The 22,102-nt window shown below is 44.4% G+C and overlaps 1 long non-coding RNA gene across 1 annotated transcript; it reads right to left on the bottom strand.

Annotated features, from left to right (window-relative positions):
- Positions 1-733: 733 nt before the first annotated feature.
- On the bottom strand, positions 734-2,897 carry LOC128782399 (uncharacterized). Its single transcript, XR_008428763.1, has 2 exons — positions 2,215-2,897; positions 734-2,114 (listed from the first exon to the last, which is right to left on the bottom strand). It is a non-coding gene; the product is annotated as an uncharacterized LOC128782399 (long non-coding RNA).
- Between the last annotated feature and the right edge of the window lie 19,205 nt (positions 2,898-22,102).

Raw genomic sequence — 22,102 nt, 5'->3', positions numbered from 1 at the left:
CCATGATGACGCTGATGACACCATGCACCAGTGGAACCGTGTGCTGCTCGAGGACAGGCTGCAGCCCTGCACCAACACCTCGGCTTTCAGCCCCTTGAGACACAGGTCGTGCAGGATGGAGCTCTCTGTGGCCTCAACCAGCCACCACCTGCACCGGAACATCCCCTCCAGCCTCGGGCACAGCCAGGGCCGCACAGGCTCCAGCAGCTGCGGCTGTCTACAGAAAAGTTGAGCCCACACCTCGGGCAGGAGGCCACCCAGGAACTCTGGCACTGAGGGGCCCTACTCAGCTGAGGACAGTGTCCCCTGTGGAGCAGCTGCACAGGACACCACAGGGTCATGGGGGTTTTCCTCGTCCAGGCGGCTGGGAGCTCTCCCTGCCTGGTTGGTGGCCACTGGCAGCTACTCGGGGGCGGTGCTGGCTGTGTCCTGATGCTCGTCTGTGTGCTCAGAAAGCCTGACAACCTCTGGTTTGGATTTGCTCTAGTAATTTGTTGGGTGTTGCTGTGAGCTGAGAAAATGGCCAGGTTGAAGACCTGACCGATAAGGAAGTAGAATCAGAGCAGAGGGGACAGAAAAGTAGATGGTCAGTAGAGAATGGAAATTCCCAAGTACCCAGCCAATAGGAAAGGGGATGGGGACCACCCCTGGCCAGGAAAGGGTATAAGATGCAGTCATTTTTTTGGAGGTTGTGTGTGTTCGGCTTTTGGGAGAAAGAGGGCATACATGTGGCTCAGGTGAATTGTTACTATTAAACAGATTTATTTTGCCTCCATTGTGGGAGGAGGTCTCAGAGGAGATCTGTCAGGAATGCCATGGGAAACAGCTGTAGTGTAAAGAAGAGCATGGTAACAAAGTTCCCGCCTTCTCCCATGTCCATCGCTAGATGTACCCTCCCCAGTTAATGCCTATCAAACTGTTATGCCATCCCTGGTTCTGGAAAGTTTCCCGTTCTATGTTCTGTTATTGGTTCTCTCCCTGTAACCACTCCTTCCCCTGTCTCCCATTGGATTGTCCCATCCTTACTCCTTCCATGGGCTCCTATTCCATTGGTTCCCCGCCTCCCCTTCTCCGATTATAAGCCCCGACCCCTCCTCTGGAGGCGGCCCTCAGAGGTAGCTCCCTTCTCGAGAGGTGGTCTCCCTGCTCTTCCCCTGCCTCTCCCTGCTCTCTTCTACCCTCGTTGTACCTACAATAAACCCTCGAGAACTGCAGCACTCTGGGTGTCGTCCCGTCTGTTGGTGGATTCATATTCCTAGTCATGTGGGGTTCCTGTCGACCGGCCATCCTGCTGGACCCAGGTCCAGGACGCCTCACTCCATGACTTTGTCCTCATTTAATTGTATCTAAAAGTTAGTTCGTTTCTTAACACTGTGATGACACAGCAGGCGTTTCATCCCTGCAGGCACATGTTGTCAGAGAAAAAAGGAAATACTGTTTCCTAGTTTCAGTTTCTACTTCTCCGTGATGCTGTCCCTCAGCTACCTGCATCACATGTCCTTGGCCCTGTCTATAATCCCTGCTCCTGACACCTTGCCATGGTTTCCTGGGGACAGTCCTGGTGTCGGTTCACAGGGTCTCTTGTCTCTCTCCCTGGGAGAGGCCATCACACCCAGGCCTTTCAGGCCAGGCTCTGTACAAGGTTTTGTCCCTTGTCATTTAAAGTCAGAGTCTGTCCTCTCTGCAGCCCTGCTGGATTGAGGGTGATGGGCACCTGTGTTTAGGGCTGTGGGACTGTTCAGCCTTGCTTGCTCAGTAGAATGGGTCCTGTCTAGGGGGGCTCCAAACCCAGGAATGAATTCTCTCTGCCTTTGGTTTCAGCTGCAGTTCATTCATCTGCACAATGACAAGGCCAGGCCTCCATCCTGGGAGCACTCCTGAGGTGACAGGGACACACTCCAAATGACAGCATGTGGACCCCTGAAGAAAGGAAATCTGCAAATACACAAATGGTACTCCAGGGGTGCAGCTCAACTTTTCTCCTCCTGCCTTTGCTGAGTTGTCCTCCCCAGCTGAATCCTGAAGACTGGGAAGGGCACTGTGCCAGCAAGGTGCAGTCTGACACTTCACTGCTGACCAAACAAGGGGCCCTTCCTATTGTTCAAGCTATAGAACTGTGGGAATAAAGGAAAATGTGTCTGAATCAGGGCAGCCAGACTGTCAGCAGGGTCTTGTGGGACTCTCTGTGTTGTGGGACGACTCACGGGAACTGACCAAGTGAGTGACAGCTGGAAACTCGGCTGGAGGAGAAGGCTGGGATTTTTCAAAGATTGGGATGCTGCAGTTAAATGTCCCAATTCAAGGCTGCTGCTGATCTCAAACTGGGAGAGCTGTTGACTCTCTTGAAGGATGAGACACCATGCAGAGAGATCCAGAGAGATTGAATCTCTAGAGAGTCACTGGCATCATCAGAAAGCCTGACAGTCTCTATTGCTCCTCTGCACAGTGGGCATGATGGATTTGTGTGTGCCCATCGCAGAATGCAGCCCCGGCAGAACTGGTGGCCACAGGGCAGAGTAGAAGCCACATCATCCCAGGTGTCCTGGCAGATGGCACAGTTGCCATCTGTGTCTGTGGCCATACTTGGCCGCTGCAGCACGTTGAGGAGGGCTGAGGATCAGGAGCTGCTCTCCATTGCCAGTGTCACACCCGGCAGGAGGGGGGAGGAAGGAGAAGGACACCCTCTTACCTCCCTAAAGCCCTGTCACATGCCCACGTCCGACCGGGGGATGGTTCCTGTCAGTGCTGCAAGTACGCTCTGCCCCAGCCAGGCAGAGCTGAGGAAACCCTGCTGGTTGCTCTGGGACCAGCACTGGGACCTGCCAAGAACAGGCACCACTCAGCACGAGAGAAACCTGGCCCGACCCTCCACACCTCGCAGTCACGCTCGGGAGGAGTTCAGGCCTGACTAACACCGGCTCTGCCCACGTCTGTATTTAAGCAGTGAGGGGGGACATGTCACAATCCTGCACTCGGTGATGTCACAATCTGCTTCTCGCTGATGTCACCCTCCATCAGCAGGCGATGTCCCCACCAGTGCATGGAGAAAGATGCAAATATTTTTTCTTGTTTTTAACTTCTGCATTTCCATGTTGCTCTGCCTTGGCCACCTGCATCATGTGTCCACGGCCCCGTGTCTCATCCCCACTGCTGACACCTTGCCAAGGTTTTCTGTGAGGAGTGGAGTGGTGGGACCAGTCAGCATGAATTGCCTGTGGCTGGATGATCCCTACTCCTGTCACTGCCTTTCCCTGGGCAGTGCTGGGATTTAGAGAACCTGAGTGCTGGTGGCCAGCCCTGGGTGAGAGTGTCCCACCCCTGTGTGTTGTGTCCCTGCTTCAGGGAGAAGCATGAAGGAATGTTTTGCTCCAGCCCCATGCACTCCCACTGGCACTTGCCTACAGTGCCAGGTCCCTCTCCACTTCCCAAGTGTCTGTGTTTCTGGAATCCAGTGCCTTTGTGCTCCTCCCCACAGCCTCAGGAAGGAGCTGGAGTTGCTGTCCCAGCAGAGTGGGGTACAAGGGCTAGAGGAACCCTGTCGTGACTCTGGAGAGCCCAGGACCCATCACCACGTGGGCCATGCTGTGCCATCATCTCCTCCTGCCTCTGGCTATTGTCATCCCTGAGAGTCATCAGCCCAAGCAGTTCTTTCTTCACTTGGAACTAATTTCTCCTGGTTTGAGGCTTGAGATTCTGTGTGCAACCACCACGTGGCTCTGCCTCAGGGTGCAGAGATCTCTCTTCAAACCTGTGCAAATGGAGGATGTCCATTGCCATACTTCAGTGCTTAACAATCCACATGGAAAAAGATGGAAGTTTGTTCATCAGGACTTCTTTGTGTTGTTATGGGGAGGGGTGTTTCTCCTTGCTTGAGTAAGTGCCTCTTAAAGTATGCAGTTATATTCCTGTTCATTTGGAATTAAGACTTCTAATGGTCTAAATATGCAGGCAGCAGCTGGAATTTCAGAGTACCAAGATATTCCCTCTTTCCTGGGATAACTAAGACCACGATACTCCAGGAGATGCATTTCATGCTTTAAGAGGAGTCTTGGCCAAGGTGCTGGTTTGATCTTGAGTTCCTTGCACATCTGTAGCCCAGAACATCCCCCCATTAACTCGCTGCCATGATCCCATTTCATTTCTTTTCTCTCCTGTCCCACGGGCCCTGAAATGATGAAATGACAGAAAGGATGGGGATGGAAGGGACCTTTGGAGATCATCTAGTCCAAGGCCACTGCCATGGTCAGAGACACTTCCCACTAGACCAGGTTCTTCAGACCCTTATCCAACCTGACCCTGAACACTCCCAATGATGGGACATCCACAACAGGCATGGGCATCCTGTTCCTGGCTTTCACTCGAGCAGAGGGGCAGAACTCCCTCCCCTGACCTGTTGGACATCCCTCTTTAGACACAGCCACAGAGGGGTTTCAGGGCTGCAAGCACACAGTGCCTGCTCATATCCAATGTTTCCTTCTCAAGGGTCTCCCAGTGCTTCTCCATAGGGCTGCTCTCAATCCATGCATCACCCCTGCTGTTTTGTTTTTTCCCCTACAGATTGATTGGCGTGGAAGGAAAACCCAGAGAATATGATAAAATTCACTTGTTTCTGGATGGACTTTCAAAACAGGGCCTTAGTTGTGACCCAGCACCTGTAGGCCAACACCTGCCAGAAAAAACAGAAATAAAGAATAATTCATATGAGGGGAATGGTTGGAAATTTCCTGAAACTATGTCAAAAGAGAGTACTTGTGAAAGCAAGTAGTTCTTGAAGGAAATGCCTAACAGGAAAGCATCCTACCAGGTGCTGAGTAGTTGCAGGGGGCCAGTGCAGACAGCAAAGAGAAGGAGGTTTGTAAATGCAGAGTGCTCAAAATCATCTCCAGGTGACCTTTGAAAAGTGGTGCTTTCACATGGCAGAAACTCAAAAGCAGCTGTGACTAACCTTCACCTGTTGGGAGGAGATGGAGGAAGATGAAAGAGATCTTTTAGAAGTTGCTGCTTGCCAGAAAGCAACCACACTAAAGCACTTTCATGTGGACAAACCACAATTTGAATATTCAGTTGGAGCTCCACTCTAAATATTTGTGTTTTCTAAGTGCTGTTCCTAGGAATGCTGCAACTCTACTCAGAAAGAGACTGCAGGAGGGGAACTGGAATAACAGAAGGGAGAAGCTGAGCCCTCACCAGCAATTTCAACTGTTTGCTCATGACCAGCACCTGAAGACTGTAACATAAGGCCCTGCATTGGACAGGGACTTCCAGGTTCTGATCAGGTGCTTTACAGGGTTAGCTGTGGTAGCTGTGGTTAGCTGTGGCAGCTAAAGGCACCTGTGCTGAGTGCCTTTGGTGACACTGAACAATCTACCAAACACAGTTGCTGGGCACTTGATTGCAGTAACGATGTAAAGAGATACAAATATTACCATGCCTTGTGCAAGAGGTTATGAAGCAGACTCTGGGTCCAGCAGAGGGCAACAAAGATGAAGAAGGAACTGGAGCGTCTCCCTTATGAGGAAAGGTTGAGGGAGCAATTCAGCCTCAAGGAGACACTTTTAAGAAGGGACCTCATTCCTGTCTGTCAGTGTCTGCAGGGGGGCTCAGAACATAGATTAGGTTCTGCTCTGGGGCCCAGCAGCGGGACAAGAGAACAGGCAGGAACTGATGCCCAAGAAGTTCCACCTGAACATGAGGAAGAACTTCTTCCCTGTGCAGTGACTGGGCACTGAACAGATTGCCCAGAGAGGCTGTGGAGTTTCCCTCACTGGAGATATTCAAGACCCATCTGGACACAACCCTGTGCCACGTGCTCTGGGATGACCCTGCTGGAGCAGGGAGGTGGGATCAGATGACTCACTGTGGTCCCTACCAACCTGACCTCTCCTGTGATTCTATGATTCTGTAAACTGTGGAATTGTAATGCACTGCAAATGGCAAAATTGGAGTGAATGTGAAATGGCACTTTGTAGATAAAAAAAGACCTCAGGCACAGGCTTAACTTTGTCTTAGTTTTCTGTTCTTCATCTCTACTTTTAGGTGACTGGAAAATTTGTGTAAAAAAACAAAAAGGATAAGATGATGGTTTTGTTGCTGAAGGTTAAACAGGCTTTTGACTCATGAGAAACAAAGACTTGGTTGACCATTTTTGAATTACAAAAGTGAATTATTAGAAGGGCTCAAGAGGGGGATATATCTGGCTCCAAGTGTGGCAAAAATTTGTGCTTTCTGCCTTGATCTTTTCCCCCCTCTTTCATTTCACACAGATTTCAGGGAATTATCTTGGAGCCAGTGATTACTGTGTCAGTCTTTTCAATGCATCCTGAGGGACTGAAACCTGACATTTTAATAAAATGCTTGTTTATAGCAAGTGTTGTTTGAAGTCAATGTATGTCAAAGGTGGAGGTTTCTATATAATAGTAAGAAGAGTCTATAATGTCATGTAGTGGTGTAATAACTATCTCAATTACTGCTCAGGCAAAAGCTGCCTTCTAGTTCTGTTTAGACATTCCCTGTGCAGGCTTCTTGTCTTCCTGGCGCTCCCTTTGGACTTCTGCTTTATCTTCACTCAGTCTTGCGGAGAGGTGGTCACCCCCTGTGGGGCAGGACGTGGGACACCTGTAACACACCCTTCAGGGAGAGCCTTGGAGCTTGCACTCTGTCGCAGTATGACACGAAATAACTTATACAGGTATGTTAGATGTAAAAAGGGGAAAGAAAATAATTAAAAGAGAGAGCTTTATTTTCTGATTCCGCAATATATAGGATTTTAAAAGTGACAGTGGATTGGAGAATGAAATTGCGATGTCTCCAACCACACTGGTTAAACTAACAGTCTATTAATTTTCTCTACTTACAAAGAAGAATGTAAAACAATCATTATTTACATGAACAGTGTGAGAAAGTTCCACTAGAAATATGTAAATAGAAATATGTATCAGAAGGCATAGAAAACTTTAAAAAAACCTTTAAAACTCTCAAAAAACAGGGTGACAGCACTCCTTGTGCCTCTCTCCCCATAAACTGAGGATGGGGTGAGACTTTCCACATGCTGGCATAGCTCAAACCATGGCACTCATTATTTCATCTGTGGAGATGACCTAAGGAGAAAGAGGGTCACAGGTAATAAATATCAAGAAGGAGAACAGATGCCTTAAAACACCTTGGTCATTTCTTTGGGCACACACCTAAAAGATGTGCAATATAACATTAATTTCACAGTTACCCAGGGAGGGATGTCTGATGTTCTGACATTATCTGGTTAGGAATACTCAAGGCATCTGAACATCTCCTTTTCTAGAGTTTCACTGTTCTAATCAAACCAGTGATTTCTAATTCATCTTCAAAAGGAGTTAATTGTAAAAAAAAAAAAAAAAAATCTGTTAATCTTACTTAGGCTGTTGATTTTTAAAATATTAGATCCTATTAATTTTTTTCTGTGAATTAGACAGTGTTTTGCTAAAAGGTTTTGGGAGAAAAAATCCAGAGAGCTGATGACTTCTATTTTTCACTTTGACTGTAATAGTGAGGAGAATTTTATTTTCTTATTGTGAACCCTCTCTGCTAAAGAATTATAGCTTGTATTGCAACCATACAAGCCTTAATTTCAGGTTCTCAGAAAGCCAGTAAACTTCCTTAGGAGCACTGCTGTCATTTGTCTGATCCAAGAGTATTCTGGCTCAGATCTTGACAAAAGAATTATTGAAACAGTCTCTGTACAAACAAAAGGGAGGGGAGCAAAGCTCCTCATCTGCTTTTTAGTCTGTTGAGACCTGTCATGAGGTAGCAGAAAGGAAGATGCAACAACCACCTACTACAGTTCAGGCAGCTGAAAGAGACCCATATGGAAATAGCAAATAATGTTGACTTCTTTCTACCCTGCATATGGTAACTTTTGTTCTCTCCCAAGACTTTATATTATTAAATTGCAATGAAGTAGGGCCACTACCACTGATAAAATTCAACCACAAGCTAAGTGCTGGCTTACACCAAAAACACTTTTATGGAACTACACCAGACTTGCAATAACAAAAACAACAGCAGAATCTTTCCACCCAGCTGGTGTTTACTAAAATGACACCTCAAAATTTTAAAGGCAGAATGAGATTGAATCTCATCACTAACTTGCAACCTGAACTGCACTGAAATGTATGAAGTTAGTATTAAAAAGAAAATTATTTTTAAAGCTCATTTCAAAGAATGAAAAGAAATCCCTCCCATGGCATTGGATTGCACTCCAGCCAGGAGGAACACATGTGCCTTCTGAAGAGAGCATGTGCATAGGAAATAGGCTTGCACTGGCATCCCAAGACATGCCAGATGCTTTTATGAGCAAAATTTTCACAAGTAATAGTTACTTGGACACGTCCCAGGATTAGGTTGCCCAGTCTGAGGTACAGCAGGGGAGCCTGGATTTTGAACTTGCCCCTTTCAAAGCCAGGAATTACCAAACAAAACTGGGTCCCTCAAACTTCTTCAGTTTTACATCTAATTTGTGAGTGGCAGCTTAATGAGCATTCTTCTTTTGGTCTCCTTTGGAAATTGATTGTCTGTAGTCTAGATGTCAAAATTAACTTGTATTTCTTGCTCTAGCTTTTGTCCTTCCAGACCTTTCTAACATGTAATTTGCATCTCACTGTGTGTGAGGCATCATATTTGCCCCTGGATTCATGGACAGAAAAATGTGACTAAGCAATGGATGGAATTCTTTAATAAAGAGCACAGATTGCACACCTTGCAGCCTGTATTGGAATCTGCATGTGAGAGAGGCTTCATTAAATCAATACACTATGGATTATTTAAATGTGAAAATAAATCCATGGGAGCAGTGATCCAGATTAAACTGACATGAACTGTCCTTTTACTTCCAGTTCCTATCTCAAAGATTTAACAATTGATGTTATCTTTCAGAATATCTTTTCAGTCTGTTCTGTTAAAACATGAATTTAAATGTAGTTTTGTCTAGTTTTCTGCTTGGCATCACCTCAATTTCCATGTCTCCTGTTATTTTTGTTCTCCTTGCATGGCTCACATCCCTGGAGCCTATGGGATCAGTCTTTCCTTGTGCAGACATCCAGAACACATTTTCAGTATCACTGGGGTGGTGCCTGAAGCTGTTTTGAGGAGCAACACACGGTAGCTGGAGTCTCCTGGTCGCCCAGGTCATAAAGCTGCCAAACACAGCAGCACAGGGCTTTCTGTCTTCCTCAGTTTGCAGGGAAATGATGCATGAAAACAGAACAGAAAAAAACAAGTCATTGGCAAAGATGTGAGCTTGGCTTCAGACACCCCCCAGGGGTGGGCAGGCTCTCCATTTGTCCTGCACACTGCTCAGATTAGCACTGTAAGGAGAGAGCTTGGAACTTGTGGTGGGACTGCCTGGACTATTTCATTTTCAAAAGTAGAGTTTGAGATATATCAGGGATTTGACTGAGTGTTCTGTCATCTCTTACATAATTAATGCAGCCTTAAAAGACCATTTTCCATCAGAAAGGTGTGTTGTGGTATGTGCAAAATTTTTCTACACATTCAATTCCAAATGAATTTAAATAATTTAAAGTTAAATTACAAACTAATTCTGTACAAATTAAATGGACAGAATATTTTACAGCTTTACCTGTAAGTTGTATTTTCACCTCTTTGCTTTACACAATCTTGCTTCCTCAGGACAGAACTACAAATGTAAAATGGCAGTTGTATTTATCTAGGAAATGCAGATATAAATCTTCAGAGCTCAGAGGCACAGATATTTAAAATATATAACTTACTTTAAATGACCAAGAAAATAATAGTGTTATTAGGGTGAAAAGGAATCTTCTGTGGGATTCATTTTACATTCCTTTTTGGCATAAATGCCTGGATGACAAACAAGTAATCAGATTTAAATTTACAATATCTCATTTGGAGATAAATGTTGTGTTTATTTTGCATTTTTCACTTAGTGTGAATACAGTAAGTTACTGTGATGGCTGGAGACTTAAATGCACAGCAGCTCTGCCAACCCTGATTGCTCCCATCATGATGAGGTGACTGGTAGTGACAGTTTCCCTTTTTCTCCAGACCAAGGCTGTCAGTGTTTCTGTGTTTGTATTAATGAGAAGGGCAGAGTGTAATTTTGTGGCTTAATGGAGGGCAAAGCAATGTCTGAATTCAAATGATTTCATTTTTTCTTTGATTACGTATTTTCTCTCATAAGTCTGAAAGTAAAGGAACCATTTTTTGGAAATGCTCAGAATTGACCCCTCAAACCAGTTTCCCTTGAGCTAACTAACCAAAAGCATGAGGCCTTTTCACTTCTTTTATACACAGAAACCTCCCTTTAATGAACCAAACAAACCCAGATCAGCTTTCTGAATCCTCTGGAAAATATGACTTCTTCAAGAAAGTATAATTTTGAATGTGCAGATTTTCTGCTTATCATTCATTCAGATACTTAAGCCACACCAGTAATGGTCTTTCTAATGGTTTAACACAGCTGATTGAAATAAAGTCACTTGAAATTTGGCCTCAATTTTCAATGATGTTTCAAATACGCGAATATCCATCTGGGGGAAGAACAGAATGAATTTGCACAGTTCCATTATGGTTTGATGTTCAACAAACAGGCCCTCTCAGTCTACCTTCTCTATCCTTAAGCATTAAAGTAAAACCCTGGCTTTGGAAATGCAGCTTAAATGTAACTGTTTCTGCTATTTTGCTTAATTTTTTTGCAGGAGCTGAAAATGTTCAGTTGCAATTTGCTTTATAGCATGCTTTGTAAGAGACTGAAAAAAACCCCACCACATGAATTTTTACTATCAACACAAAATATGTAGAATAGCATTGCAAAGACTCTTTGTCAATATGCATGTTTTGCTTTCCATATAATTTTATTAAATTTATACTTTGGAATAAAATTTACTGAGCAGCCTTTCAGTTCAATTATAGCAATTGTTTTTTCAGCAGGATAATTTTTCTGTAGGATTAGACAAGAAAAGTAATCACTTCAGAAAATCCACATACACATGCAGTATTCTCATGGCTAGTTTCATCTTGAGGAGGTCTGGAATGGCTGCATCTTTATTGAATGAGATAATGACAAACTTAATTTTTCAGGAAAAGGAATTCAGCTGAACCATTAAAATACAAAATGATCCTCCAAAAATCAGAGCAAGGTCATTTAGACCAAATATTTGCACATTTGCAAATATTATGGTTCAGTGTGTTCTTTGCAAGGCTGTATTATTTATACGTTGGATTAACATCAGCACCTCTAAAATCCACAGGTTTTCTTGGGAATGTTACAGTAAGGCAAGGAAGTCATGGGCAAGGAAAAGCAGAGGGATGTGATCTGAGTAGCTAAAAAAGGATGGGCAGTGTCATCCTTCTGGAGCAATTCTTGAAAGCAACCAATCAGTAGGAACAGAGAGTGTGCTTTGGGGAATCTTTGCAGAGAAAGGTTCAAAGTTTGTAGAGGGGCAGAGTAGTTAATTTTTTGGTAAAAACTTTCCATGTGCTCTTCCACTTCCTTTCACCCAATTTCCAAATTAAATACAAAATTTGTCTCTTGTACCTCTGTGATGCTTACAAACACAAGTGCATCCTTCTTCCAGAAGATAGGAAGAGGATCACACACTAAAATATTCTCTGAGCTTCATGAGCATACGTCCTTTGTCCATCTCCACTGCACCTTCTTCCATTTCAGAGGTTCATTGGTCACTCACAGTAAGCTAGTCCAGTGACAGAGAACTTTGGGGACAAATACCCTGTTGCTGTCTGCAGAGCTTGATGGGATTGTTGCAGAAATCCTGAGGACAAATGGCTGAAGAGAGAAGACAGATGGGAATTGCCATGATGACAAGGGGCTGGAGCTTGCTTCAAGGTTTTAAGGAGAAGACTATAGCAGAGTTCTCTCTCTGGATGCTGGCATCAAGCCAGGGGAATAGTCAGTCAAACCCAAATTCCAAGAGGAATGGACCAAAATGGAGATGGAAAAAAGCTGACTTTAAAAAAATTTAGAATATACCTCAAGAACTGTTATCACAAAGATGCTCATGTTATTGTTTCTCACTTAGGCCAATTTTTACCAAATCATCTTTCACAGGCTCAGGTCATTTGTGGCTAAGAGCCCAGCTGCCCTGGAACACATATAATGCTCCATTTGATATAGCACAAATCATATATCCAGCATACAGCTAGATGAATTATGTTTGCCAGTTTCTGCCAAAAGCCCCTCTGGGGTAAAAGAATAGCTTGGTTATCTTTAAATGTTTCAAGGATGGAAGCCATTTATCTAACTGCTGTGCAAGCTGCCCATAGTTCGACAGATGATGAGACCTTGGCCCTGGCTCTCAGTGAGCTTCCAGCTGGAATGGGGCTTTAGTCAGTGTTGCAAAATTTGTCTAAAGGCTTCCGTTATAATTCAGTCATTTCTTAAACCTCTACAATATAGAGATTTTTGCTTTTGTTTTCCTTTCTGTTTAGCTGTTCTTATCTTTGGGAGCTCTTTCTCACAAAGGAGAAGTTATCTCTAAAGGAGAAGTTATCTTCTAGCTATTGTGGGTCTTGCAGAAGATACTTTCATTTGGAATGCCAAGAAACTGGAAAACATTTCATTGCCTAAAATTCTGTGCTTTTGTGGATTTTGTTCTGGTGCTTTTCAACTAAGGCCCTGAGTCATGGTAAGGTGTTGCACTTACAGAGCTGTGTGTCCCTAAATGGCAAGCCCAAAGCAAAGTCAACAGGAATGGGCACCTGCAACAGGAGACTTCTCTGGTACAGTTAATGTTATGGATAAGAAATTGCTTATTTCTTAAAGGCTATAGAGTATTACCTAATGACCTATTGTTAATCAATTGCCTGCTGTTCATCCCCTGTTAACTATCTGTTCCTTCCCTGTTAATTACCTGTAATTCATCCCCTGTTAGAAATCCCTCCCTGTCAGGTTGAGTCTCACCCCTGCTGCTTCCTAGAAAATGGCACTTGGGACTGTGACGAGGACGAGACTTCGGAAGCAGTATGCAAAGGAAGAAACACACCAAATCCAGCACCAAAAACCCCCTAAAACAGTGAGCCACGACGAAATTGAAGGACCTAAACAGCTGCAAAGGGTGAGCAACTAGTTCTGGTGTCCATGGGAACCTTTTTAATCTCTCACTCTAACCACCAGAGATGTAGGTCACTCATCTCTTCAGTCAGGTATGATTTTTTTTATTTAAAGAAAAAAAATCAGCAGAGTTGTTTTTAAAATTGTGTGAAACCTCCACGTGTATAAAAAGCATTCTAGAATTGATATTTGCTGAGGAAAAAAAACTGAAAATGGGTAAAAATAACTTTAAGACACGTTGTTCAAGCCATGATGCTGGCATGTACTGCTGGTCACTGATTTTTAACATGGACTGCCTTTTGAAGCCAAAAGACAATTTCAGCAAGAACTGAAGCTCATGAGATTTTCAAAAAACAAAGAAACTGGAGCCTGACTGTCACTTGAGGTCATTGGAGGCTGACGGATGGGGAAGCTGGGAGTCTGGGGATCTCATCCCCTGAAACACTGCTCCAAGGCACTATGCACTTCTAGGACCAACACCTCTTGTGTAGATCCATGCTGTGAAGGAATTCCTTAGAATTAGAATGAGGTATCCTGGAATCTGAACTCCAGAGACATCCAGCTCAAAAGTCACATATGGAATTGTAGCTCACACTGGTTTCAAGATAAAATAAAAGCCTTCTTTCCTATATGTGGTTTGTTGTTTTATAATTGTTCTTTGTTTATCAGTTTGTAATGGTTTGTTCCTTGTATCCCATTCTGTTCCCCTAATGGTTTAGCCCTAAGTTGTTTACTTCAATATTTTCCTGCCAAGCACCTATTAATCCCTATGTCAGTCTCCCCAGTCCCTCCTTTGTGCCTCCCTCGCTTCCTTGTAAGTCCCTGTTAACACCCAGTTCACTGCCCCCTACCCCTGCCTGTCAAGTAGAACACACCCTGTTTGTTCTAGAATGTTCCCTGTCTGTTACCCCTTGCACAGTTTCTCATTGGGCTGTTAAGCCTGCTCCCTCCCCTGTAGTGCCCTTATTGGATTACCCCAGTTGTGTTCTCCTCCCCTAATGGCTCCTCATTGGATGTGAGTTGTTTCCACCCCTCATACCCTCCCCTCTTTAAAATGTGCTGCAACCATTGGGCCTGCGCTTACTTGTCCCTGAACCTTTTTTGGCAATAAATTGCCTTAGAACTCATACAAGTAGTCCCTCTCTGTTTCTTTGTCTTGGCTCTTTGTACTGCTCTGGTGCTGTGATACCCAAGCCACAGCCGGCCACAGAGAGCTGCAACCCTCTCTGTGTGCACTGCCACCCATGGTGCCCTCCGGCCACAGGGAGCATGCCAGCCGGGAGACCTCCACACTGTGGCCACAATCAGGCAGTTACATATGTGCACTTCCCTTTGTGCACAAGCTGCTTTAAGTGTAATCTTTTCACTGTGACTTTTTTTTCCGTCTTGTGTTGTAGTATCCTGTACTTGTTGGGTGCAATAAAAATAAGCAATCAGTATCTGCAAAGTTAAACATTAGAATCAAGGTTTCCAGGACCTGAAAACACACCTGTGCATGACAAAGGAGAGAAGGGTGGAGGAGATGTGCACAAAGACTGAGAGGAGGAGAGAAGAAAGATTAAAAAACTGCTTATCCTTGTCCGTTATTCCACCTGAGCAAACAACTTGCTGTGCAATAATTACAACGTAATATAACAAAATTATCAGGCACAGCATTAGAGATTAAAAAGTTACTTTATTTTAACAATTGTACTGCTGCTGTGGGGATGGGGCACGTTGTCACTCGTTACTAACACAGTAGATAACATATTATTTCAAGTGGATTCTGTCCAGTTGTGCATAGCATGCACTGTTCTGTGTGAAATAAGTTAGGTCGCCATTGCAATTTTAAGTAACTTCTAGTGTCAAAAATAACTAAAGTTCTGGTTACCATTTTTATTAATCTTTAATTTCACTTTGTCTGTTAGATATTGGTCTCCTGGCCACGGAGATCGTTGAAAAACACCTTTTGTGCTGATTGGAGCAGAACAACTGACTCAACCATTGTAAGACTGTTTGCCCTTGATTTCACATTCACAGCATAGTCTTTGCAGAGCAAAGACACTGCTGCCTAGAAACTACTGGGTCCTGGTTTAGATACTTAAAGACTTGAACCATCTATTTCAAATTATCTCATAAAACTGCAAGAACTAAGCACTTGATTGAAATCCTATTTCTCCACAGTTTTTTAACTTCTTGATCAGATTTTTCTTTCATAAGCCAAATCATATATGATGTGAGATTTTCAAATGTGCTCGCATTTAAGGAGGTCAGACTCAGTTACTGGGGAATTCCAACATTTATAGATTTATTCAGACCATTGTCTTTGTGGGACTGACTGAATGGAGACCTCACAAATGCCTTCTGGAAGTCAGACCTGGAAAGGTGAAGTCACTTCCCAAATGCATTGTGGATACATTTGCCTTGGATGGGAAATGACCAATGAAGAGAGAGATGATGTTCCATAATTCAATCTGAAATGATGACAAGGTCAGTTTAGGGCTGCAGGGATCAAGTCAGTCCCATTTTGGCCTCTTGCTGGGCTGGGGAGAATCCAGAGGCCTGGGGGCCTTCCTCTTTTGGGCACACGGGGTCACCCCAGGCAAGCAGCCCCTGCCCTGGCTGGGAGCAGAGGGGTTGCAGCTGCTGCCCTGGGCAGAGGGACCTGCCACTGCTGGCTGCTCAGGCTGCTCGGGCTGCTCCAGCTCCTTCTGGGGCTGGTCCCACTCTGCAGGGCTGGGCACAGGTGCAGGATGGCTGGGAATCCCATGGTGAGTGACCTCTGAGGTACCATCTTTTTCTTCCACACTGGAGCTGCTGGTGGGAGTGCTCTCCTAGGAGCAGCTGGAGCTAAAACTGCTGGACTTGTATCTGCTGGAGCTGCTGCTCTCTGTTTGGCTGTTGTCCTGTTCCCCAGCAGTGCAGGAATGCACAAGGCTCTTGGCCTCCTCACTGCACCGGCCTGCAACAACCTCAATGAGGCCATGGACCAGCAGTGCTGTGTACCTCTCAAGGAAGACCAGCAGCCTCTGGACCAAGGCCCCTGCATCCAGACTGTTATGAATGAATTCAGTGCATATTTGTTGTGCCCCCATGTTCATTCCAATTGTACCCCCCTTGTTATGTCTCCCACTGTGGATGTCTCTCCCTGTTCATTCCAGTTGTGCCCTGGTTGTAATACACCCCCCCTGTTTGCTGCTTCTATATGTCTCCCCATGTCCCTTCTAACTGTACCCTTGTTGTAATACCCCCCTGGTTGTTATATGCTCCCCCATGTTCACTAGGGTTGCATAATACCCCCCTGTTACCCCTTGTTAAATCCCTTATTGTTACCCTCATTCAGTCCCTCGGGCATTGCCTTCGCTGCTCCCAAAATGGCGGCCAGAAACAGCCTCGGCAATATGCAAATGAGGTAAAGCAGAACAGAATCCAACAGAAGGGCCTAAAAACACCAAACCAACGTGGAAATTCGAGGAACCAAGCAACTAGACCTAGTGGGAAGAGTCCTCCCATGCCATCAATCGAGTTCTGGATGTCACCACCACCTGAAAGTAGCCAGACCGAGATGAGGACCCTAGTCTACGAGGCACTAATCGTCTTCCTAGGCACGCCCTCGAGGACGGAAGCCCCAGTTCTGCTGTGAAGCACAACTGACCACCTCCTCCTCTGCGTCGCCAAAGGGAGCAGCGATGGTGTGCACGACCCCTCGGGCCCCCACCCAGAGCTGATCACCTAATAAAGGCCTTTTCAAAGGAGCTGGTCTCCTGGCCCTTAATTTACATCAAGACCACAGATGCAGAGGTAGTGCAGGATGCAGCCCTCTCTGGCCTCAACCAGCCACCACCGGCTCTGGTATATTCACTCTCACACAGCCAGAGCCAGGTGGGCTCCAGGAGAAACTGGTTTTGTTGGAACAGTCCTGCCCACACCTCGGGCAGAAGGCAACCCACAGGCTCTGGCCCTGCAGTTCCCTGCTCAGCTAGGGACAGTGTTTGCTATAGGGAAGACAGAGGGGACACTTCAGGGCCACGGGGGCTGTTTTCTTCCAGGTGATTGGGAGTCCTCCCTGCTGGGCTATGGACTTCCAGTGACTCTGCAGGGGAGGTGATGGCCAACTGTACATAGTCTCATTCATCCTGCTCAGAGAGCCTGACGGTCTCTATTGGTGTCCTGCAGAGTGGGCACGAGGGATTTCTGTGTGCCCACTGCAGGATGCAGCCGAGGCAGAAGCGGTGGTGACAGGGCAGAACATAAGCCACGTCCTTCCAAGACTTCTGGCAGATGGGGCAGTTGCCATCTCTCTCAGTGGCCATTTCTGTCCCAAGCCAGACTGGCCCAGCGTCTGCTGACATCCAGCTATAAGCAGTAAGATGTCACAATAAATCTCCTGGAAATGTCACAATCTGACACTCACTATGAGTCAGTGAAATCACAATAAGATGGTCCACCCCTGCAGACACATAGTGTCAGGAGAAAGTGAAATCACCAATTCCTTTTTTCAGTTTCTACATTTGCATGTTGCTTTACCTCAACCACTAGCATCACATGTTTTTGGCCCTGTGTCTCATCCCGCTCCTGACACCTTGCCAAGGTTTCCTGGGTGGTAGTAGGGTCACTCTGCAAGGGTAGATGTGTCTTTTCTCTCTGTGCTCCCAAATCCATTCATCTGCATTGTGCAGGGAGTTGTAAATCAGTGTAGCCAGGCTTCCAGCAGGGTCCTCTCTGCCTGTCTGGTTTGCTGGGTTTTCCCACAGCTCATGGGAAGTGACCAAGTGAATGTCAACTGGAAACCTGGCTTGAGGGGAAGAGAGTGTTCTAAGCAACAGGAGAGTTTCTCTACCTTTCTGTTACCATCTTTGACATATCTTATCAGGAGAAAGGTCTGGGCACATCACAGCAATCTGAACAACCCCACGCTGCTCAGCCCTAAATACCTAATTTCTACCAGTGCTGGCTAAGCAGGTCCTTTCTGAGGTCAGTATAAGCTGAAAATTCTAAATCAGAGCTCCTGCTGCTTTGGAGAACGAGCTTCTTATCTCAGGTTTTGCAGCAGTGGTGTAGTCAGTCTGAACATCGCCTCTACTCTTTCTCTGCACGGACCACACTCAGTGCCAAGGGCAGCACTGAAAGTGTCACCTAGATGATCCTGGATCATTCTCATTCCTAAGGGCAGGAACTTTTAAGAATCCCTAGAGAGTTCTGGCTTTTTATGGGAGAAAAAAAATTTAAAATACCCAAGCATTTGTCTCCTTGTCAGGGAATTTTCTGAGCATTCTTGGAGATGAGAATCTTGACTGCCAGACCCTGGGTTGTCCTGTCTAGCCACCTGTTGTTTACAAGCAGGATGGGATGAATTTGTCTGGGGAAATTTGCATTTCCAGTAAGATATTTTTTACTGAGCCCTGTAATCCTTGGTTCTTCTACTTGTGTCTGACAGATTTGCTTCTACATCAGGTGAGGCTACTCCTTTTCAGCTTTCCTTCCCTACGTGGTTCTTCACAAATTTGAAAATTCAGTTTATAGAGAATCTTGAACCATAGAATCCAGTTGGAATAGAAGTCTTTTCCAGTTGGAAAAGACTTCTAAGACTATCAAGTCCAAGCACTAACCCAACAGTTCCAAGCCCACCACCAAAACACATTCCCAAGTGGCTCACTTAGACATCTTTAAATCATTCCAGGGATGCTGACTCTATCAGTGCCCTGGGCAGCCTGTGATAGGGTGAAGAAGTTTTCCTGCTTTTTGCTGTGGTGTTGGGAGGACATAATAGCACTGAGTGTCAAGGAAGTTTGTCAGTGAGCACAAAATACCACTTGCATTTCAGGATATAATCACAATTCTTCAAAATCACTGGAAAAAGGACATTTTTGGAGGAAGTATGTAACATGTGTGGGTCAAAACACTGCAGTAGAGTTCCTGTTACACACTGTTGTTTACGAGACACTGCAACAGAGCCCATGACAAAACGTCTGAATCATTATGTTAAAATGAAGTTTTTCCATGCCAGAATTTGTTTCTGGAAAACACTTCCCTGCAGATTATGGTACTCACATGTAAGAGCAATTGAAACCCAAAATCTGCCCTTAGTTATACTGTAAAATCTAAAGAGCTGAAGGTTAAGCCCACAGGCAGCCAAGAGTCCTACACTCACTGCAGTCAGCAGGAGAAGGAAACAGTTGTGAAGGAAATGGGAGATCTGAACACTTTCTGGCAAAATTTGAATAAAAAAATTGACTACAAGTAGTGGTACTTCAGGGATACTTGGGGATAAACCTGCCTTTTCTCATTCTTTTGGGAATCTTTTATATATACTTAATTGTGCTCATTTGGGGCTGAGAAAGATTTTCCTAAAGTGCATATGAGTGCAGAAGGATGTGAGGAATCTTCTCTCTCAATCCAATTATATGTGCTCATGCTCACTGATGTAAAATAAAAAGAAACTTTCATCCTTTATTGCCATTGTCACTTAAGTTTTGATGTTTTGTGGTGTTGATTGTAACCATGCTACTGCTTTTGTGTGAGTTCAGGAGAAATTAGACACCTTTTAGAGTGCCTGGGACAGTAACCAGCCTTGGAGCAGCATGGCACTGAATATTTCACTGTAAGTTATTACTGCTAGTGTCTGCAACTCATATTGTACCTGCTGACAGCAGGCAAGCCTAAGAAAATGAAGTGGGAACAGATGTAGAAATCTCCCCCTATGGTGGTGAGAGTCACCCCCTGGGCCTGGTTACAGGGGATAAGTAGATTTTACTCTCTCAAAAATCCTCCACCTTGCATGAGATCCTTCTTCTCATTGAAGGATTAATGCTCATCCATAAGCAAAAAACACATCTGCTCTTCTGGTTAGAGGAAAAGGTGGCTATGAAATGAAGACACATGCTGGTTAAAACCCTTTCCAGCTCTCCTTATTATATACATACGTACATACTATGCAATGACTTCTACAGTAGAGAGAGTGTCAACCCCTGGTGGCACATCTGCTCTTTTTCCCTCTAGAGGTGACAAAAGTTGGCCAAAATATCCTTCTTTGACTTTGCTTTTTTTTTTTCTTTTTCTTTTTTTTTTTCTTTTATTAAAGCCGAGCTGAGCACAGCATGTGGAAAAAAATTAATTCAAAATTCAGAATAGTCTGCTTGAGAATAGAGTCAAATTCTTCATTGAGTTGGAATCTTTTCCACATCTGAGGTTTTTAGACATAGGAGTTCTGGTTCCCACAAAATAAAGCATTGTCTAGCCCAGAGTCATACTCTGCCAGCAGGCAGCATCAACAAAATGCTTCTGGAAAGGTGAAAAAAAAACTTGTAATAGAAAAGTGCTGCTTGACTTGGGGTTGAGTTTTGCTCTGGGTCACACCAGATCTTCCTGTGGGGTGCCCTAACACTTTCTCTGACTCTGATAATATCTGATGGAATACATTTTCAGCTGGTGATGATACATTGACCAACCCCTCTGAACAGTTCTGAGTGGTGGCATGTGACTTTCTGTACTGGATTTCCATAGGAGAGCTGGTTTGCCATCCTTTCTGATCACAGACAGCAGACAGTTGGTCCAGCAGTCCTCTGGAGGAAATCTGACTGTCTCTGCAGGCCATCTGCAATCTTGGGACAGTAAATGGTCATGGCAGCAAGCTACTAATGCTTGGTAGCCTGGGAAAATGCATGGCTGTGCAAAAAAAAATAGTGTGGCATCCAGCTGTAACCAGAATTTTGGTAGTCAAGATGATGGTCGGTTTGGGATTATGATGACTTTCTTAAAATGATGGTCAGTTTGGGATTATGATGACTTTCTTCCCTGTGAATAAACCACTTCTATTGCTGTTAAGTAAAATTGCTAAAGACATATGAGCCAGGGACATAAAGCAAGATTAAAGAAACACAGATTGTGTGATAAAAGACTCTAAAGAGCTGCAGTAGCTGATTACAGCAAAATTATGCTTTTGGAGTCTAAATGAGTATAATTTCTGCATGATCAAATTCTGTAACTGGTCACATAAACTGCTCAAATTGCTCTTCTTCCTTCTGGAAGTTAGGTCTTTTAAAGCCACTTACAGTGCCACTTTCTCCATGTTCTGTGTTATACCACAGCAGTCTTATTTGGAGCTGAAATCGCTGCAAGTTAAAATTTTCACATTTGTTTTCATTTCTTAAAAAAAATCCCAAAACCTCTTTCTGGCTAATTATTTAGGAACAACAAATTCATATTCATATACTCCAAGGTGTATTTTTTTTTTACATACTGAAGAAAAATGCTCCTACAATGTCTGTTTAAGTCTTAGCATAATTTGCTAAGCTATTTTTTTGTCTTTGTTTGCAAGGTAAACATACAATTTCCTTTTGGTTATAGATGGTCTTGGGAATATATTACCTTAAACTAATAAAATATTGCCTTGAACTGTAGCATGACCTGTGATAGTTTTAATTTCTCTAGTTTAATTATTTCTTAGAGGACTGATTATTCTCATTGTCAGTGTACTTGACAACTACCTAATCAAGACATAAGTATATCTTTCCCTAACACTGAATCTTACAATGTGATATTCCTCCAAGCTGAGGGAAGAGTTTAATGGATTTGGCTGACATTTATTCACACAAATGCACTGATCTGCCTTGTAAAGAATGAATGATATTTGAGCCATCTCATAGGCTCAATAGCAATGCCAGTCAGACTGGGATGCTTAGGAAAATGTAATGTAACCATAACTCAGGTCCATTGGCAACTGAACAAGAATACCAAAATAGCACTGAAGTCAGAGGAATTAAACGTGTGCTTTATTGCATGCGGTGTACAGTGATCCCAATGAGTTAATTTAGCCTTTCAGTGCATCTGTAGAAGAATCTCAGTGAATCTGTAGAAGTTTGGTGTTTGTTTTCAGGATTTAAAGACTACTTGGGTGTCAGCTGTTGAGGTGTGGGAGGCAGGATTCCTCCTCTTTGGCATTCTGACCTGTGGAAGGAGTTGTCCACTACATTCCCAAGTCAAACTCTGGTACTCCTGGATGACAATGCTGCACAAAAGGCTGCTTGCCAAACTGCTCAGGAC

This window comes from Vidua chalybeata, chromosome Z (genome assembly GCF_026979565.1).
Source record: "Vidua chalybeata isolate OUT-0048 chromosome Z, bVidCha1 merged haplotype, whole genome shotgun sequence".
Classification (NCBI taxonomy): Eukaryota; Metazoa; Chordata; class Aves; order Passeriformes; family Viduidae; genus Vidua; species Vidua chalybeata.
The sequence above is the reverse complement of the archived record's forward strand: the minus strand, read 5'-3'. Positions and strand labels throughout refer to the sequence as shown.